General features: G+C 33.4%; 1 protein-coding gene across 1 annotated transcript in view; it reads right to left on the reverse strand.

Annotated features, from left to right (window-relative positions):
* Positions 1 to 17,747, reverse strand: part of Dok6 (docking protein 6) — a 411,556-nt gene that overhangs the window by 294,027 nt on the left and 99,782 nt on the right. The gene's annotated exons all lie outside the window — the stretch shown is intronic.

The following is a 17,747-nucleotide window of genomic DNA, read 5'->3' on the forward strand; positions in this document are numbered from 1 at the left end:
CTCACTGTACTCTGGGGTATTAGAGGGCATGGACATTTTTGTAGCCTTACAAGAGCTCAGTTATTAGTAGTTGATGGTTTTCACCTTAAACATGAAGATGCTTTGAAAGATGTGAACTGACATCTTAAAGGATGAATGATTTCAAATGCATGAAAATCTCTGAAACAAAACATCTTACGCAAGCTTTTTTATACAGAAAAGTAAATCAACTTACATAAAGTACCCAGTGTTTCCTTCCTTCTTAATATTTTATTTCAGTTATTTCCACAAATTTAATTTTGTTAGCTGTTTTAAAATAGCATCAGCTTGTTTGGAATTCCACAATTAGATGAGATGGCTTTGTATTTGTCTTCATATTATTTTGGAGCGATGATTTAACCTGACTTTTCCTCGGTCAGCATTCTGGGTATCACAGCATGTGTAGCAGCAGTGACCTCAAACGTTCAATATCAATGACTGTCACTTTATATCCATCCCCCCTCACTGTAATAGGTTTACAAGTATTAATATAGTTAAAATTTGTCTTCACAATAAGTAAGGCAATATAATTATACAGCTTACAGAACAGACCATTTCATAAAAATGTCTAATAGAAGTATTTGGTAGATTATTGATTGTTATTGCTTAAAAGTGACTTTCTCTGATTTATTTTTTATTCTAAATTATTCTACATGCCACCACCAAAATAATTTTTTTTCAGAATCCTGGGCATATATGAAGGTTTTGTATACTAATAAAATAATTAAAGTTGTATAATTCTAATATTAACTTATAAAACATTCGACATATCCAGATACATCCTTGTGGCAATATCTCTCCTCTTATTTATTCACTCTAAAATTTTTTGTGTCTCAAATGAACTACAGAAAAACCTCTTTATGCTTTCTCTGTGCTCTGATTTTGATCAATATGATTTTTTTAATACTACACCTAGCCATATAATAATTTAATGGAAGAACTCTTTGTGTTGGCCTTGGTTTCCTTAGCATCGCAATGCCTCTATTGTCCATATTTTATGGTATTATAGGCAACATGAGAGATAATGTGTCTATCTTTTTTTAAAAAAATCAATATATTAAAAGTTTATTTCTTCTATTAGAGGCTTTGGTTTGACAACAGATTTCTATGTCAGTCTGTCTCACAATATGATCACATAGGGCTTTAATGTATATGGATATAAAGCATGAGTTTATACCTTATATTCCTTAAAAATCAGTAACTATTGTTCCTACTCCACTGCTAAAGGTCAAGTTTAGCTCATGAAAAATTTACCTCGAATTCCCATACAGTAGGGGATCCAAGTCTTGGGTCTCAGTGGAAAAACATTGAAACAGATGGCTATAAGCTAATGTAAACAGGCAGCTTTTGTGGAAATGTACAAGCCTGAGTAGTCATAGACCTTGTAAATAGGTAGCCTGGGCAGACAATACCAACTTAGATAAGGACAAGCGAGTCATAGGCAGAGTCATAGTGACTTGTCCCCTGAACCTTCACTCAGCCGATACCCGGTTCTGATGATATCTGTATTCCCCCTGAACACCCACACTCCAGTGTCATTCCCTTCCCCACATCCTGCCTTTCTGTGTTTATAACCCCTGTGTGAATTAATTACGATTTGAGAAAAAATAAATTATAAAAAAAATTTAGTTAGTTAAAACAAAAAAAAGAAAAATTTACCTCTTATTTTTAATAAAAATGTATTTCATTAATGACTGAACATGGTTTAAACTATTGACTACAATAATGTATTCAAAATAAGTGGATAATTTAAGTCTTTAATGCCTGAATGCCATCTATTGTTACCTTTCATTTTATATTCTTACATATTTAGCCATTATGAAGGGCATCTATTCTTCTATGACAAACAAAAAAGACATTTTTCTTAGAAATTATGTCAGAGCATGAGAACAAGTTACAGCAGTTTACAATTTCAGAGGTTTAACTTATAATTGTAATTGAAGGGTAAATACATGTTGACATAGTACAAAGTATCATAATAGCAGAGAATAAAATTTATAATTGCATTCAAGGGGAAAAGGGAACTTATGAACTTCATAATGGAATAAGTTTTAGATGGAATATATATATATATATTTATACATTTATATATATATATATATATATATATGAAGGACATAAATGATTCTGAGGAAATGTGAGAGATATCTCTACAAACTAGGGACTGAAACATACTTATGATTAGAGGTACTACTGTAGTAGAGGAGGCTCTAGAAACCAACCTGAAAAGATGACAGACATTTGAAAATTCCTGTTGCAGATGATAGAAGGCAGTGAATACCCAGCTCAAGAGAGATGGCACTATCAGACCATTAAAGCTATAGTCTAACTACTTACATTTTCCACCATTCTTTTCTCATTTATCATCCATGAAGATTCTCATATATCAAAGTAACATCTATTCTCAAAATCCAGTTGTTCTAGCCAGGAGAGCAGTTGGGATAAAAGCCCATCTATCTTTGATTTCAATAAAACAAGTATAAGCCTGTAACATAAGATTTTTCATATGTCACAATCATAAAGTATCAAATTGAACATGACAGTTTTATTTTAAATCTCTGCTTAGATTCAAATGCCTTTTGAAAATCCTTCAATCATTCCTTAAGAAAAAATACTCATACCGAAAGCCTTCTGAGGAGCTTATTTTTACCAGGAGCCATCTCACTGATCCATTGGGGACTTGGACAATTCTTTCAAGACATAGTATCATAAAAACTATTAAAGCAGTGAGAATGACCTCTCTACAAGAGATTTTAAAGGGATCTTGGTCAAGTAAGTACTAAAAGTAACTTTAAAATATATTTTCCAGAAGGAGTTCACATATTATCCCTTGGACCAAAACAGAAAATTAAACAGGGCAGTAAGCACATTTGTATGAAATTCAAACATGACTTTATATAGAGGAAGATGAATCATTTCTTCTTAATCTTACTCATATGTTTCCAACAGTTGATGGAACAGAGATGATAAATGAACACAATATTTAATCTGTTAAATAAATTTTCATAGAGCATGTTCTGTGCCATGCTTGGAAATGTGCAACATAAGAAACTTGAAAGAATTTGCAGTGGACAGACCAGAGCAGCATGCAAACAAATAATTTCAAATAACAATAGAAAGGATTAAGACAAAATGACCTTCTCATGATGAAAACATTTTTATCTCTCTGAGCTAAAGAAATTTATTTGATATAGCCTAATCAAAGGTCATAAAAATATGTGTCTCCAATTTAGGCAAAAAGCAAAATAAAGTCTGAAGCACATGTCTTCATAAATCAAAATACTATAATCCTAGTGGATAATTTTATCTTACATGCATATGGCTTAAATTTTCTACCTTTGGTGTTAATGTGTATATTGTTTGCATAATGGTGATTAGTTTAAAATACACGAATACTCTAGCCTTTGTTCAATAACCAAAACTGAGTAGCTTATGTTACCACATTTTCTTATTGTTGTTTTGATTTTGATTTTTCTTTGTGGACAAGGTTTTCCTATGTATCCTTAGCTCACCTGAACCTTTTACAGAAGCCAGATGTACCTACACTCTATACTGTCTCTGATTCCTTTGTGCATTAGGGTCATTGGCTTGTGTCTTCAATGACTGTCTCTAACTCCTCTGTGCATTAGGAAAACAGTCATGTGCCTTCCATGCCTTCTATGCCGGCCTCTGACTCCTGTGTACATAAGGGTAACAACCATGAAACTTCCATGACTGTCTCAGCACCCACCATGAATTATTCATCATTCTTACAAAATGAGAAAGTTAGCTAAACTATTTAAAATTTTTCAAAAACAGAAGTAACATGATATATTGTAGATTTTTCAATAATGAACTATGAAGTTCATATCTCCATTTACATCATCAAAAGTTAAATATATTTAGAAATATTCCTGTGATTGTTTTAATAAAATGGGGATATTTTTACTGACTATAAGATTTTCTATTTATAAATATAGATATAGTATAAAATTAGATCCATAGTAATTTGACCAATGAGAAATAACTAAATTATTAAGACAATGAGTATTTGATATAGATTAATTACATACTTGATAAATAGATATATGAAAAGATTTTATTTTATACAGGACAGGGATATTTAGTAAAAGATGTGCTTAAGAACAATGCATTTACTTTCCTATTTTGTTTTAACAAGATATATTTAGTATATAGTATTTTCTTCACATTTTAACATCTCAAATTCCATGTTATTTGCCTTGCATTTTGTTTATAAATAAATAAACTATTTAAATGTCACAGATATAGTGCTTATCATTTTACACCATAAACATTCAATTCGTGAAGCAATCACGTCCATTTTGGTGGACATAATTTTATTTAAAAGTTACTTATTTTGAAACCGAAAAAGGAGACCTCTGATGTCTTACTTCTATCACTGAATATTATCACATATTTGTGTTACGCTCAGTCATTTTTATACACTAAATTTTTGGGGGAAGTACTTGGTTCTTTGAGTCTTTGTAGAGAGATAGTGGCAGTGGCTATTTCCCTACCATTTCAGTTATTTCAGAATTCCAATGTTATTTTTGAAGATTCATTTCAATTGTTGTTAATTTCCTAGACTTTCCATGTTTAGAATGATATGCCTGCTGTAATATTTTGGAGTGAAACAGAGAGAATTTGCAATATACATACATCTGACAGGATTAATATCCAGTATACATAAAATCATCAACATTAAATATAATAAGATTCAAGAAAATAATGGACCAGGTAGAAATGTTTATAATGCTGATCAAAAATCTCTCAAAAAAGAAATAAAAATAGCTAAGAAATATCTCAAAAAGTGTTCATTATACTCAGCAATTAGGGAAGTATAAGTGAAAACAACTTTGACATTTAATCTTATCCTTAAGGCTGTTGGTCGGAGAACACCAAGAAACTTCCCAAACACTACAATCTATTGCTGCTACTCTTGGTTGTCTCCCTACATTCTAGTGTCTTTTCACAAGAATGCACTCTACACTCTACCAAAGAGAAACATAAGCACCATCCCAGCTACAAACTCTTTGACCCATAATACTGTACTGACTATAGCTTATGCTAGAAGGATGGTGGCATAAAGCCTCTGTGAGTAAACAACCAGGGTATGATTTGACTTAAGGCTTATTCCATGAGGTGAATCCTTACACAACGCTGTTTAACAACCAGGAACCAGAGACTAGATAGCTCAGGAGCCTAGGGTAAGATCAAACACTACTGTTCAAGATATATGACTCCTAATGACATTGTTCTGTACATAGATAAGTGTCATGGGGATTCATCAGAGCATTCAGAGAATCTTTCTCCTGTAGCAATTGGCAATAAATACAGAGATCCACAACCAGACTTTATGCAGAGTTTCAGAAACCTTGGAAAACCCAACCCTAAATGGGATGTCTCTAATTAATTACTCTCCTTAGGGCTCAGGGAGCTCTATAGAAAAGAAAGCATGAAGAATGTAAGACACAGAGGGAATAGAGGACAAAAATCAAAGCAAGCTCTCTATCTAAATCGACATGAGTAGAGCTCATATTAACTTAAAGAGATGGACGTAGCACTCAGAGGGCCGCACAGATCTGAAAGGCAGTCCTCTGCATGGATATTATGACTTCCAGTTTAATGTTTTTAAAGGATTCCTGAGTGTGCAAATGAGTGAATCTCTGATTTTTATATCTTCTTTTAGGTTCTTTTCCTATTGTTTGTTTGTCTTGTCCAATTCTTATGTGGTAGCTTTTGTTTTATTATATTTTATTATTTTATTTTTATCCCTTAGAAGTCTGTTTTCTAATGATAAAAAGAAAGAGAATGGATGGCAGAGAAGGTATGTAGGAACTGGGAAGAGTAAGAGATAGGGGAAAACAATAATTTGGGTATAATGTGTGAGAAAAAAGTCTATTTTCAATAAACAGAAAAAGGGAGAAAGAAAAAAATGATGATAAATCCAAATAACAATATGGAAAAACAAAAATCTTTGTTCATGAGTTTACAATCTGACACATCTGCTCTGCAAACCAGAAAGAAATCTCAAAGAGCTAAAACTATACCATATCACTCAAACATTCCACTCTTTTATATATGCTCAAGTGGCATGATGTCCTACTCCACAGAAATCTGCTCAACTATGTTTGTAGGTACTGTGGTCACAGTAGGTAGGGAATTTAAACCAACCAAATGTCCTTGAAGTGATGAAAAGATAAGGAAAACAGGGTACATATACACAATGAAGTATTATTTAGTTGTAAAGAAAAATGAAATCAAGAAAGTTTCAGCTAAATGCATGAACGTAGAAAATATTGGGTGAGGGAAAAGGACTAAAGCCATGAGGGCTAGCAGAAAGAATGGAAACAGGAAGCCTAGGGAGGTAGGTGGTTGGGGGGACCCTCCAAAATGCACCAGAAACCTGGGAGGTGAGAGACAATAGGGAGAGAGAACTTAGAAAGCTCACCTCAAGCAGGAAGACATCGCATCAAATGAGGAAGTGGGTGGTCATGCCACAGTCAAAACTCTGACCCATAATTGTTTGGTCCAGTTTGAAAGTATTACAGGGATGAAAATGGAGAGGAGTCTAAGGAAAAGAAGGTCCAGGATCAGGCCCAAAGTAGGATCCAGCTCAAGGGGAGGTCCCAAGGCCTAACACTATTACTGAGGCTAGGGAGTACTCTCAAAAAGGGCCCTATCATAACTCTGGAAGACCCAACAAGCAGCTGAAAGATGCAGATGTAGATATTTGCAACCAAACAATGGACAGAACCTGCTGACCCCTGTGGGGTTGAATTAGGGAAAAGCTGAAAGAAGCTGAGGAGGAGGACGACTCTATAGGAGGACCAACAGTCTCAAGTAATCTGAATCCCCAGAGATCTCTCAAACACTGGACCACCAAAAAGGCAGCATACACCAGCAGATATGAGGACCCCAACACATACAGCAGAGGACTGCCAGGTCTGTGTTCAATCAGAGATGATACACCTAACATTCAATAGACTGTAGAGCCCAGGGAGTTTAGAGGTCAGGTGGAGTGGGGGTGGGGGATAGGGACAACCTTGTGGAGACAGGAGGGTGGGTTGCAGGTATGGGAAGTGGAACAGTCAGAGGATGGACAGGGTGGGGTGAGAAAAATTTGAAGTGTAAAAAATAAAGGAAGAAAGAAAGAAAGAAGAAAAGAAAGAAAGAAAGAAAGAAAGAAAGAAAGAAAGAAAGAAAGAAAGAAAGGAAGGAAGGAAGGAAGAAGGAAAGAAAGAGAAAATAAGCTGAGTGAGGTAACCAATACACAAGAAGAATAAACTCCACATGACTTCTCACATTTATGTTTTCTACATCCCAATCTCCAGATATAAGTATATAACCTGGAATAACCACAGAAGACATGAAAGAAAAAGAAAACCATATGTGGAAAGTAGAAGCTCTAGAGATGGTAATAGCAGTATACAAGTGATATGAAGGGCAGAATGGGAAAGAAGGAGAAGGGTAGATGTTGAAAGAGGAGAAATAACATTACAGAGGAAGAAAGGAAAATAAATAACATTAAAATGTTTGAAAAAACATAAAAAGTATATATATATATATATATATATATATATTATATTTATCTAAAATCACATACACTATATACACACTTCATATACATACATACATACATACATACATACATACGTACATACATACATATTTTATATGTATATAATATTGTGAAATTATATCACTTGGGCTGATAATGCTTCCCTCAGAATCCATAGGCTGTCTAACAAAAGACATATTTCGAGGTATAGGTAACTCCCTTTGGGTCATGAGGTAGGGGAACCAAGCAATAATCAAATATAATCTATTGTTTTTACCCTTGATTGTCTCCTAAAACTAGAAGATAAATCTCTATTGCTGAACACACCACACAGTTTGAGGAGAAGATTTACAGGAAGTGAGATGGATCTGTCCTAGAAGCCTTTCTAATAACCTTTAAAGAAATTAGTGTATAAAAAAACACCAATAAAGCAGAACACACAAATTATACACAAACAGACACACACACACACACACACACACACACACTATTCTGAGTTATGACATAGCTGAAAGAGAAACAACAGAAAAAAGAAATCAGGAAAAAAGAAAAAGAAAATTACTTTGATTCTTTTATAAATATTAAATCACTCTGAATTTAAGAATATTAATGCATAATTTTCCATTGAAAATTTGTTAACTTTTATTGAGTAATAATTCCCATTTATCTAAATTGTTTTTAATTTCAGGGACTAAAAAGCAACTTCATTTCTTTATTCCACTCTTACCAGTGAAAATTTTATGTGTAAAATATTAATCATAAATATTATAAATCACTGCATTATAAATCAGTAGGTTGGTATAAACCAAACAGTCTCAAAATTAATGGGATATTTTATTATATTTTGTAGAGTGTGTCTGGGGAGTAAGTTTGTTATAAAATAAGTAACTAGTTAAAGATTCCTTGTTCTCAACTGTAACCCTAGGCTTGACATCAAATATATTCAATGTAGTTAGTGTTTGTCTTCACTTGTATATGAAAAATGTCTCACTGCATATCTGTTCTCATGTGTATGTCACTAGAATATAATTTTAATTTTTGAGTGGTAGTATAGGTTTTGCACCAAAGGGTCTTTTCTAGATATATGTTGTATATATTTGTATATGCATATGTATTAGACATTAAATTGGTCAGTCTAAAACATCTTTCCTAAGCCCATTGTAATAAATTACTACATTAAATTTGCTTCCGGTACATTTTTAAACATGTGATGATTTGAAAGATAATGTTTCACACATGAAGATTTGGTCACCAGTTGGTGGAAGTCTTTGGGAAGAGTTACAAGGCGTGGAGAACATTGCCCATCCAATCTACTAAGCAAGGCTAACATAGGCTCACAGAGACTGAAGGGCCAGCACAGGGGCCCTGCATGGGTCTGCTTCAGGCCTCTGTGTAAGTGTGACTGTTAGCTTGGTGTTTGTGCAACTTCTAAATTGGGAGCAGATTTATCTCTGTCTCTTCTGCCTGCTCTTGAGACTCATTTTCTGCTATTGGGTTGACTTGTCCAGCCTTGATAAAAGGATTTTTGCCTTGTTTTATTTTATCATGTTTTTGTCTTGTTGGGTCTCTTGTTTTAGAGGCCTACTCTTCTGAAGAGAAAATGGCGAGGAAGTGAATGTTGGGTAGAGGGGAGGTAGTTGGGAGTTGAGAGGAATGGAGGGAGAGGAAACTGTGATAAAGATGTATTGACTGATAGAAGAGTCTATCATCAATAAAAAGAAAAAATGAATGAATAATATTGTATTATATGCATTAGAGTAATACATTATATGAGGGATATTGCATTTTATGAATCATTTTGTTAACAAACACAGCTATATTTGAGTTAAAAATAATTTCATTGTTAATGATAAACAATGCATACTCATCAATATTTAATTGCACAGTTTACAAATTAACTGAATCTAAAACAGTTGTTGTATAATGCACAAGACTTAGTATTTCGTTTCGTGTGTTTCTGGAGTGGAGTAAGATGTTCAGTTACAGTAACTAAACATACAATAAATAAGCTTTTTAGGAACATAGTTTGCTTTTATTTCTTATTTCATTCGAGAGTCAAAACTTGTCACCTTTCAAAATTATTGTTTGTGTTCATTAGTTCCCAAGAGCAAAAACTGAAATTGATGTCCTCCTATGAAGGATTCTTTGTGGAAAAAAATTGCTGCATTTTTATGTGTCTAGCAATCATTGCAATTTGATCTTTAAAGCCTTTTTTCAGAAACATCTTAATATCATTGACAAATAATATGCATTTACTGAAAAATGCTACCTAATTGGTTTAGAAAACTTTGCCTCATTTTTTTTCAATTGTTCTCTGTGTGTTCTGGTGGTATTGTGTAGGGGTGTATCTCTGTGAGTGTGCATATGGTGTGTGTGTGTTAAATGAATTAGTGCACCCAGACTAAAGGATTGATAGGAATGGCTTTTATTTTCAGTTTTTTTTAAAATTCAGAAAATGTCATTTGTTAACTTACAGTTAATGTTACTCATAGAATAATAAAATTTTGTAGATCAAAACAATATCCTGGACTATGTCAACACTTCTTGAAACTATCCTTGTTTCTCCGGATATTAACCATGAAACCAAGAGAAAGGACCAGTGTTCTTTACTCAAATGAAAAAGACTCTGCTGCTTAATTTTCCTTTTGAAATGTATTTTATTTTATTGCCTCTTATTAAAAAATAGTTTTTCTCTCACCTATTATATCCTGCCTCTACTTCCCATGCATTTAATCCTCCCAGCTTCTCCACCTCTCTCACATTAGCATCCACTCCTTTTCTATTTCTCATTAGAAAACAAATAGGCTTCTAAGTGTTGATAATAAAACATAATAAGATAAACCAAAAAGAAACATTGGAATTGGACAAAACAGAATAAAATGACTCCAAGGAAGGCAAAAGAAAAGGAGAACCACTTGTTTGCTCACTAAGGAATCTCATAAAAGCAGTAGCTGGAAGCCATTATATATATGCAAAGGACTAATAGAGCAACAGGAGAGAAGAAATAAGTATAAAATAGAATAAAGTGAAAATAGTAAGATAAATTAAAAAAAAAAACTATAGATTATGAGACCAGGAACCCTGGAGATGCCTTTGAATTCACTTTCTGTTTGCCATCTACTGTTGCCTATGCAGCCTATGCTTAGGAATAGTTTGTTTCCCCAGTAATAAATATTCCCTTGGAGGAAAGTAAATTTTTATTTGCAAGTGTTTGCCAATAGGAGATTGTTTCTTGATTGGGGATGGGGTATGTGCTCACTTCTCCCTCCAGCACTAGGTAGGATCACATCTGGCACAGGCCTGTGCAAGGCCCTGTCTCAGTCCCTGTGAGTTCATACAAGCTTTAACACTGTTGATTTAGAGGATCTTTTTTTCATTGTGTCTCCATTCCTCCTGGCTCTTACACTCTTTCAGCATCCTCTTCTCTAGGGTTTCCTGAGCCCTGAAGGAAAGATTTAATGGGACATCCCATTTAGAGCTTAGTATTCCAAGTTCATTCTCCTCCCTCTCCCTCCCTCTCCCTCTCCCTCTCCCTCTCCCTCTCCCTCTCCCTCTCTCTCTTCTCTCTCTCCCTTCTTCTCTGCATAATATCTGAATGTGGGTCTCTGTATTTGATCCCATCTGCTGCAGAAGGAAGCTTCTCTGATGATAGGGAAGCAAGGCACAGATCTATGAATATAACAGAATGCCCTTGGGAGCTGTTTTATTGCTTCATTTTATTTTATTTTATTTATTTATTTATTTATTTATTTATTTATTTATTTTTTAACAGTAGTATTTTGTTTTATCTCTGTCTGCAATAAAAGAACTTCAGAGCTTAGGTGCTTGTGCCAGGGCTTCTAAACCCTTTCCCATCTTTCTCATTCAAAACTACTCCTTTCCCCTAAAAGTATTATGTGAACTTATGTATACAGGTATTAAGCAGGCATACAAAGCAAATATCAACTGTAATTAAATCAGATAAATCTATTTTAGAGTAATTCTTTTGAATACATGCAGTTTTTGTAGGTTTTTTTAAAAAATGACATCTTCATTATCCTGAACTAGATGAACACAATATGTGACACTTCTCAGCCGAGAATGTGATAAGTTCAGGATATAAAACATCTTCATCAGTATTTAAAGTTGATTGATATTATGATTTTATAATCAGTGATGAAAATACCAACTTCATATAAATAGAGACATTTCAAAAATCACTAGAAATTCTACATTAGTTACATGTAAAACTTCATTAATGGTTTTACTTTATGACACTCCAGGCATCAACTCAAACAACAACTTGCAAAGGTTAACACTATAGCATAATGCATTCCAAAAATATGCTGCTTGCATCCTGACATTCTGAGAAATAATATGAAGCATTGTTTTTGTTTTCTGCAGTAAAACTATTGTATTTCTATAAAAGCTGGAAACTTTGTATGTAAAGTAAAAACTCTGCAATTATAGCATTCATAGTCTCCAGTAGGAGCAAGGTGTTTCAAGTATTCTTTGTCGTCACTGTTGGCAAGAAGACAAGTGAAGTGCAAAGCCTGCATGAGTGTTCAGAAATAAATTTACAAGATGTCCTGGAATGAGACACAAATGAGTTCTGGATAAAATACCTCAAACTGTTATGATTGGGATTCAGGTTTAATTTTTAATCATTTCACATTTTAAAACATTTATTGTTACACTTTTTTTCAAAGCAATCGCATTCAGTTATATGATTCCCTATTGACTCTCTAGCAATAATTTAAAAAGCTGGAACTTAGACAAAAGGGCTGTCATTTTACTATTTCTAGCTTAGATCAGGAGGAAGTACAAGTGCAATCACAGTACAGATACTCTCATCTTAATGAGAGCCTACTTTTATGTCTATAGAAAAATGTTTCCTCACTGTGTCCTGCCATAGTGGACAATAGAAACTCTGAATAAGGACAGCATTCCTTTATGGAGTTTACATTCAGGATTTCATTTAAACCAGCTACCTAACAAAGCTACAAATTTCTGTGAGTAAATTGACCAAGAAATGGTCTTCACAGGCTCCTCTATTTGAATGCTTGTCTCTGGTTGGTGGCACTGTTTGGTGAAGTTATAGATCTTTTTTTTTTTTTTTTTTTTTAGTAAGATGCAGCCTTTCTAGAAATCTGCCATTAGGAGCTGGCTTTAAGAGTTTATACCTTTCCCGTCTTTTTTTGCTTCCTTCAGACATGTCATGCATTCTCTGCCATTATGAAGAACTGTCAGGAATGATAAGCCACATAATCTCTTTCTATGAGCTTTTGGGGGTCCTGTTATTTTATCATTGCAACGGAAAAGTAATGAATACATCCTGAAACCATCAACTGTAGTCTGGCTTTAAACCTCTTCAAGTTGAAGACTATACACATTCAGTTCAGAGTAGTGCCCTTCAATGTGTTCATAGTTTAGTAAAATTTTGTGAAATTATTTTTTGAATAAGGATGTCTTTGGGCTGGAGAGAGAGCTCAGCTGTCAAAGATTAGGCTCAAAACCAAAAACAAGAATGTCTAGAAATTGTTGTATAGTGGTAGTTTTCTATAGAGAATGAAAATAGTATGACCACAGTAAAGATAAAGGAAAACATATATGAATGATATATATATAGGGGCTATAGTTTTGACATGGAAATAATTCACAAGAATGTTTTTTATATAACCATACATATTTTTTCTTTTTTTCTTGGATATTTTCTTTATTTACATTTCAAATGTTATCCCCTTTCCTGGTTTCCCAGGAAACTCCCTATCCCATCCCCTCTCACCCTGCTTTTATGAAGGTGTTTCCCCACCCACCCACTCACCCACTCACCCACTCACACCTTTCTGCCCTGGCATTCTCCTACACTGGGGCATCGAGCGCACAGAGGATCAAGGGTCTCTCCTTCCATTGACGCCCAACAAAGCCATCCTCTGCTACATATGTGACTGGAGTCACGGGTCTCTCCATGTGTACTCTTTGTATTTATCTGAGCAGCATTAGGAACATCTGTTAAATGGTACTTCTTAATCAAGTTGGAATCTTTATAGTTCATCATAATGTTACTTTAAGGATAGAGAAAAGACTGAAGGAACCGAAGAGGTTTTCAACCCTATAGGAAGAATAACAATATCAACTATCCAGAACCCCCAGAGCTCCCAGGGTCTTAACTACCAACCAGATTACATACTCTCTGATTCCTTTCTTAGGATACTAAATCTGTTAAATGAGATGACCTAAGTAAAGAATATCATCAACACCATCACTTGTGGGAACAGATTTTGCAGAACTGTGAAATAAGAGTCACAAGATCATCGAAGTGTGTTGGACTTGTGGGCCACAAGAAATCTGCTCCTTTCAAGGAACTTTCTGTAAGGCTCATTAACTGATTAGGACTTCAGTGACTGTGGTTGTTTGAATGTTACTGGTCCAGAGCCAAATTATCTCAAGCTCTCTTTAACTGTCTTAATAGGCATTCCTTACCCTCCACTTTACCTAACCTAACAGTTTTGTGACCATTAAGTAAGTCATCTGAATGAACGAACATGACACTAGTTTTTCTCTGGAGTGTTCTAACTTAGCACTAGCATCTACCAACCAAAACATAATAGTGTCACAAGATAGCATCAAGGTCTGTAACAAAGCTGTGCTGCTTTGATATAATCCAGATATCTTTGAGACCTATATCTCTGTTTGTTGCTGTATTGGATTATGTTTGTTTGTTGATTAAAAATAAACCTTGAATATGGATGGGTAGAACGGTAAAGAGGATCTGGAAGAACTTGAGGGGAGAGAAAATATTATCAAAATATATTTAAATTATCACTTCCTTTGAAAAATAAAATATTATACAAAGAAAAAAAAATTAAATAGTGTTCTTTCACTTCAAAAAAATAGGCATGTACATGCATGTGAAGAGAGATGGTGCTGAATCTATTGGCTACACTCATTGCAAATAATTCCCCCTTATACTAGAATTCAGGTGATTTCTTTCAGCCTGTCTGTGAAGTTTTGATACCTTATGCATCTAGACTCATCCTCCATTGTTCTGTGGACTTATCAGGGCAAAAAAAAAAATTACACTTCTTTTCTCTTTCTTTTCCAAAATGTAATAATTAATAAGACAATATAGGCACAGCCAAGTACTCTAAAGCGATGCTGCTTTTGAGTTTCAATCAAAGGGGATATTAAGTAATGTTATATAACTAATGAGTGTGCTTCAGATGACTTAATGATTTCTGGGTAGTGCTACAGTCTGAGTAATGCATTCTCAGTCTAAAGAGGCACAAATTTATTATATTTTACATTTAAATAGAAAGCTTATATAAGTAAATACAGGAAAGAAGGGTCTATTTATAGTTTATTGGCACTGTAAAACTTATGAAATTAGAGCTTTCTTTGGGAGAAGCATTCTTACTAGAAAGCAGAGTTGGGGTCTACTTCATGGAATCCCATGAATAATGTCAAGTACAGGAAAAATGTCCTTGGATAAGTTGTCCCAAATGAGAAGACTTATACTGTGTTCCAAACTATAGGTGAGTTTCCTACTCCCTTATATCAATAAGTTCTCTCCTCTTACCAAATGTACATTCTTCAAAAAATTTAGTCATGAAAATAGTAATAATGAATATTGATGGTGTTTTATGATGATACAACACAGGAAAGGACAAGAAAACAACATTTGATCTAGAAAGGGGACTAAGAGTCTGACTCGGTCTGTAGCCTTTGCACAAAAAAAAGTAGTCTAGTTATATGCAAGCTAAGCTTTCTGATGATAAATGAAAATATATGACTTCACAAACAGATACACAATACCAAACATTGTATGCTAAAATTTATGAGGAAAAGTAGAAGTAATAAAAATATTCATTATTTGGTGAATACACAGAGTACTTATTTACATAATGTAAAATTGTTAAGCAATAAAATGAAAATAATCTGGGAGCATTATGTCAAGTCAAATTACTGGGTTATAAAACACAAAACTCCTGATGTAAACTAATCAATGGAAACCACTCCTGGTGTTATTGAAGCTTGGTAAGCAGATTGACAAAGTGGAATGATTATTTATGATTGTGGATGAATCATATTCCATGATTCCATCTCAATATTACTTGTACAAAAATAAGTAAGGAAAATACTAGTGCAGGTAGATTTAATTTAAATTGATAATCTTTACTTAATCAAAAAATTCTAAACTGAATGTTTCATTTTATAAATTGCATTGTGGATATGATGTGGTATAAGAAAACAGATTGAAGGCAAGATTAATTAATGTATGACATAGAGATATAAGAATAGTTTTTTTTCATTTTAAGTACCTGGGAAATCATGAGAAATGTGAATTACACAAAACTCAAATATTGCTTTCCATAAAATCTTTATAGGAGCACAGCCACACTCATGAGCATATTGTCAATGAAGATTTTCTGCTGTAGTAGCAGAAGCAAGTAGTCATAAAAGACTACTTTTATGGCCCACATAACCCAAAATAGTAGATTTTTGCATTTTTGTAGAGAAAAACTCTCAAATTTCTACTCATAGCAAAGCAAAGAAATGAATTGCCAAGTGTAGTAGTCAGTGTTTAAACTAAGGTCTGAGGAACACTGGTGATATATGGTGACGCTGGATCCAGCACAATTACTCTTTGGTCTTTCCATAAGTCTTATCCTCATGGCTAGAATCTAATTTCTATAACAATTACCAACTTCTATTTATTCAGTGATTATCCAAACCTTTGCTATGTAAAAGAACCTCTATAAATTCTGTAAAACTATTCCAAATATGCCTTACAATATAAAAGTATTTTATACTTAAATTTTTAAAAATTTAAATTCAACTATATGTTAAAGTAAAAAATATATTTTTAATATTTAATGATTGACATTTGAAGATTACATTATCTATTGATTATGATCAAGTAGATCAAGACTTTAAGATGTACTGAGAGAAATGAAAAGCTATGATCACATCAAAAATGTCCTTGAATGTTTACAGCAGCATTATATATACTCATCAACTGATACCTACAGCATGACTAGCTGGTGTATTTGCACAATATTATATTGTTCAGCAATATAAAGGAATTTGATATCCATACATATCTTAATAAGTTCATGATGTCAAGTGAAATAAATTGATAATAAAGCACTATGAGTATTTTGAAGACAAACTAAATTATATACACTGTATTTTATCTTCATAATTGTATATTATAGGAAAAGATACGAAGATTATTTTTTAAGCCCCAAACTATATCTGTAAAGCAGCTATCCCACTTCTGTGCTCATAGCCAAGGGAAAGATTGCCTTCATACTAAAGAGATATCATATTCTAATCTTTACACAGCATATTTCACAATAGCTAACATCTGGAATCAGTACAGAGACCTATCCACAGAGATGGATGCTGTGTTACAGGTGCTGATGAAAAAGTATTTTCCTTGCTCCGTGCTCTACTGCTAACTAAACACTTACAAAATCATATGGAACATTAACAGCAAAAGCACAAGGAATATAGAACTTTTTAACACAAAGAAGTATATATATTTTTTTGATATCAGTAGGTAGCTATATAGTTTGAGAAAAAAAGACTAAGGTCAAGTATTTATCTGTCAAAAAGAACATATACACTAAACTAAATTACAAAAAAAAAAAAAATGACAGTTCATACTTTAGGTTAATTGTAGTGAACTGTAGTGAATTCATACTTGTTTCTTTGATTCATTAAATAAGTTATTATTTTCAACTGAGATAAATATTATCTTTACTCTTTATTAAAAAAATAAGAATCATTTATGGGAAAATCAAAAACTGTCAATATTAAAATAAAGTATAGTGAAAAAAATAAATTCTGGAGCAGTAAATCTCTCATGATTTTTATCCTTTGTAAAATCTAAAAAAAAAATTCTTTCATGTAAAATAGTAATTGTATATTTCAGAAAAGTATATGGGTGAACTGTGAAAATATTCAAAGTGAATATCTTAATATTTAAATAGGCATGTGTTCAGCAAGGTTACTATTGTTTACTGGCAGTACACTGTGTTTTTAAAAATAAGTAAGTGAACATTAAATCTTCCAACACAAAAAGGATAACTTGTGATGTAATACATTGGTAAATTTTCTGAATTTAACCTGTGGGGAAAATTTAAAAAAGGCCGCCACAGCGGTGCAAGCCCGCCGCCGTGGA

Source organism: Grammomys surdaster, unplaced genomic scaffold, assembly GCF_004785775.1.
Source record: "Grammomys surdaster isolate TR1022 unplaced genomic scaffold, NIH_TR_1.0 189, whole genome shotgun sequence".
Taxonomy (NCBI): Eukaryota; Metazoa; Chordata; class Mammalia; order Rodentia; family Muridae; genus Grammomys; species Grammomys surdaster.